Source organism: Chaetodon auriga, chromosome 22 (genome assembly GCF_051107435.1).
Source record: "Chaetodon auriga isolate fChaAug3 chromosome 22, fChaAug3.hap1, whole genome shotgun sequence".
In the NCBI taxonomy this organism is placed as follows: domain Eukaryota; kingdom Metazoa; phylum Chordata; class Actinopteri; order Chaetodontiformes; family Chaetodontidae; genus Chaetodon; species Chaetodon auriga.
The window spans coordinates 1,900,497-1,904,118 of record NC_135095.1 but is presented as its reverse complement, the minus strand read 5'-3'; the positions used below and the strand labels follow the sequence as shown (position 1 = coordinate 1,904,118).

At 46.0% G+C, this 3,622-nt stretch overlaps 1 long non-coding RNA gene across 1 annotated transcript; it reads right to left on the bottom strand.

Moving 5' to 3' along the window:
* Positions 1-1,856: 1,856 nt before the first annotated feature.
* Positions 1,857-2,853, bottom strand: LOC143314725 (uncharacterized). The gene is made up of 3 exons (XR_013075822.1): positions 2,793-2,853; positions 2,561-2,705; positions 1,857-1,940 (listed from the first exon to the last, which is right to left on the bottom strand). It is a non-coding gene; the product is annotated as an uncharacterized LOC143314725 (long non-coding RNA).
* Positions 2,854-3,622: the final 769 nt, after the last annotated feature.

The window sequence follows — 3,622 nt, the reverse complement described above, 5'->3', positions numbered from 1 at the left end:
TCAAAGACTCAAAGTCCACAGATAGTTTCCTAAATCATTTTTATTGCAAGAAATATTACCATTCACTCTGATCATTAAATGTGGTTAAAGGAAACTATGAAATCACTCATGTTGTCTACTGTCTTGCCCTTGTGTTAAATAAACTGTGAAATAACGTATGTTCTGAGTTTCTGTTGCCACGGTTACCGACTAGCGTTTGAGCCAGCGCAATAATTTAGAACAATCAGGCTATTTGACCGGAACTTTTTTATAGTTGTCCTACAACACTTTTTAACGGACACCCTGCAGCCAATCACAATCGAGTATTCACCCAAAATAAGATATTAGTTGACATGCGAGCTTGTAACATTTGTAAGTGAAGAGTTTTAATAAGGCTAACTGTTAACTGAGCTCCCCATATCAACAGGTCGCCATTATTAAAAAAAACAGTCGGTACGCAAAGCATCTTGGGATATAGGAGGCCGTGAAGGATAGTAGCGACGCATCCTCCAAATACAGGGAAAAGGAGGACGCATTTGTCGGCTGCATTTGGAGGATCCTTCGAATTTGGACGAATAGGCTCTGTGCGCAAGCCTCGTGACGTACTTCCGATTCCGCCTGAAATCGGCAAACCAGTTTCCGGTTTACTTCCCTCTCCAGTCAAAACAGCGCTAAAATAAATACAAGGAATGAAAAATGAATCAACATCCACGAAAGAAGACGAAGTATAATGTGAGAGGGACTTTTAAGTTCCAGAAGACGGTGGGTGGCTCTAATGAGCACTGTTGTGTGCCACTTTGTGCCGGCTCAAGTCGCTATAACAGCGAGCTTAGCTTCCACTGCTTCCCGAAGGACACCGAACTTCGTGCACAGTGGCTGCAGAAAATATGCAGGACGGGATTTTTGGTAACTCAGCATACGAAGGTATGCAGCCGACATTTCGAAAATGCCCAAATTCGAAATACCCCCAAAGGTAGACGGGTTTTAGCAGCAAACGCAGTGCCAACACTGTTTGAATGGAACAGTTACACAGCAACCAAGACAAGAGCCGGTGTTTGGGATCGCCGCCCTCGACTGACATCAAGCCGAGAAACATCACCTGTGCCCTGATCTTTGTCTGACACTGAAATGGACATAAAGTCAACACAGTTAGCACAACAAGTAACAGTAAAGAACATACGAAGCAAACACAAAACTAAAAAATTAGCACGTTGCTAACGTCAGCTAGTCAGCTAACGTCACCAATAAATCACTTATCCTCGTACTGGTGAACGTAACTAGAGATGTAGAGACGAAAGCCTTTTTCCCGTTTGCTCTTCGGAGCAGGGGAGTGGGCATCCACGATACGATGAACATCGTTGATAGATATCTTTGACAGATTTTGCAGGCATCTTGTAAAGTTCATTGTGATGACTAGCTGACGTCAGCAACGTTGGTTGCTGTGTAACTGTTCCATTCAAACAGTGTTGGCACTGCGTTTGCTGCTAAAACCCGCCTACCTTTGGGGGTATTTCGAATTTGGGCTTTTTCAAAATGTCGGCTGCATACCTTCGTATGCTGATGTGGCAAGGCGAGCGGTATAGGGAAGGTTGCAGACAACGCCACCTGGGGACTTTCACCCCAAGATATAACAAGATCTATAAACTACCAGCGGTCAATTTGAAACAAGGCACACGGTTCAAAAATTCCACAGGACGAGAGTGTGATTTCCAATTATAAAAGTATTTTTATTAAACAATTTAAAATGAGCCACAGACTAAATAAATCGAAATAATGATAATAATGGTAAGGAGTGATGTGAGGAGCTGTGTAAGGAAATAAGGGACAGGGCTGGGGCTTACCACGACAGCGGTAACAAAAAAGGGAGGGATCCAAAACTACACTGCACCCGTGACACTGCAAACCAAAAAGTGAAAAGGAACCACCACCAGGGGAACCGCTGCCGCTCTGGGCCTCAGCACCTGTCAACAGAAAGAAACAATATTAAAACCATAAAATCAAGGCAGTCCTCACACACGACACAACAAAATATCACCACCCCAAACCCAAAAGAAACTATACTAAATCACAAATTATGAGAATCAGGAAAAAGAAATATTTCTAAACAATTAATCAAATATAACAGAAACTCAATCCATAATAATTCAATGGAAAGAAATAGAAAAGAAATAAACTCAAACAATCAATAAATGTCTGCCACTCTAAATTAATTTAAAACAGTCTTGGCGGGTATGGCTCTGTGGCAATAAAAGTTAGGACGCCTCTCTGGGCGCACGCCGGCAACTTTTGTCTAGGCTGTGTTGCCCCAGTCTTTGGCTGCAGTCAACAAGGCCGGATCAGAGAGTCGGGTGCAGGCCGAACCGGAGCGCCGAGTTAAAGCGGCTGGAGTCCCACGAAGAGCCGCACTAAGGGGAGCAGTTACACCGGCAGAATGGAAGAGAGAAGAATAGCCACAAGCCAAAACAACGCCGAAGCCAAGACAAAACCAAATGAGAATGAGCCAAGGCAAAAGAAGGAGAACCAAGACAAAAGAAAGGAAGCGCCAGGACACAAAAAGAGCCAGGACAGCAGCGAGGCTCACAGCGGCGCGTGACGGCCGCGCACGGAGAGCAGGATCGGAGGTGTCACAGCGGCAGGAGGAGGAAGCGCACAGCCCAGACTCCGCAGAGAGTGCACCACACACACACTGACCCGAGGGAGACAGCCCGGCTCCAGGTAACACCGCACTGCCGGACGGAGTGAAACTGAGGTAAGCGCCAGGCCCACAACACAGAATAACTCGAGCTGATTGAGGAGACACAGAGCATGCATACCTTTGTTTTGAGATCTAACCTGCAAACCAGCGAGACGCCACCACACACGCTGTCGGCTCCGTGAAGGAGAAAGAGGAGGCGGAAAGGACGAGACGGGTCCGACCTGGTCTATTTATAGGTGATCCGCAATTGTCTGCCACACTGCCCCTCACGGCAGGGAGTGCAGCGCTATCCTGCCACACTGAGTTACCGAAAATCCCGTCCTGCTACCTTTGGGGGTATTTCGAATTTGGGCATTTTCGAAATGTCGGCTGCATACCTTCGTATGCTGAGTTACCAAAAATCCCGTCCTGCATATTTTCTGCAGCCACTGTGCACGAAGTTCGGTGTCCTTCGGGAAGCAGTGGAAGCTAAGCTCGCTGTTATAGCGACTTGAGCCGGCACAAAGTGGCACACAACAGTGCTCATTAGAGCCACCCACCGTCTTCTGGAACTTAAAAGTCCCTCTCACATTATACTTCGTCTTCTTTCGTGGATGTTGATTCATTTTTCATTCCTTGTATTTATTTTAGCGCTGTTTTGACTGGAGAGGGAAGTAAACCGGAAACTGGTTTGCCGATTTCAGGCGGAATCGGAAGTACGTCACGAGGCTTGCGCACAGAGCCTATTGGGACAGCCTTCGCGCAGCGTTATGACGTAATCGGCCTTCAAATCCATCCTCCGAAGGATGCAGCCCCTGAATTGGGACACAGCTGCTGTGTGCTTGTCATGACTGTACTAAATATTTGATGAAAATCTGTTTAAAGCTGCCATATGTAACTTGTATAAAAGTAATTTTTTTTGTCATATTTGCTAAAACTGTCCCTATGCCCAGACAGCAGTACATGAAA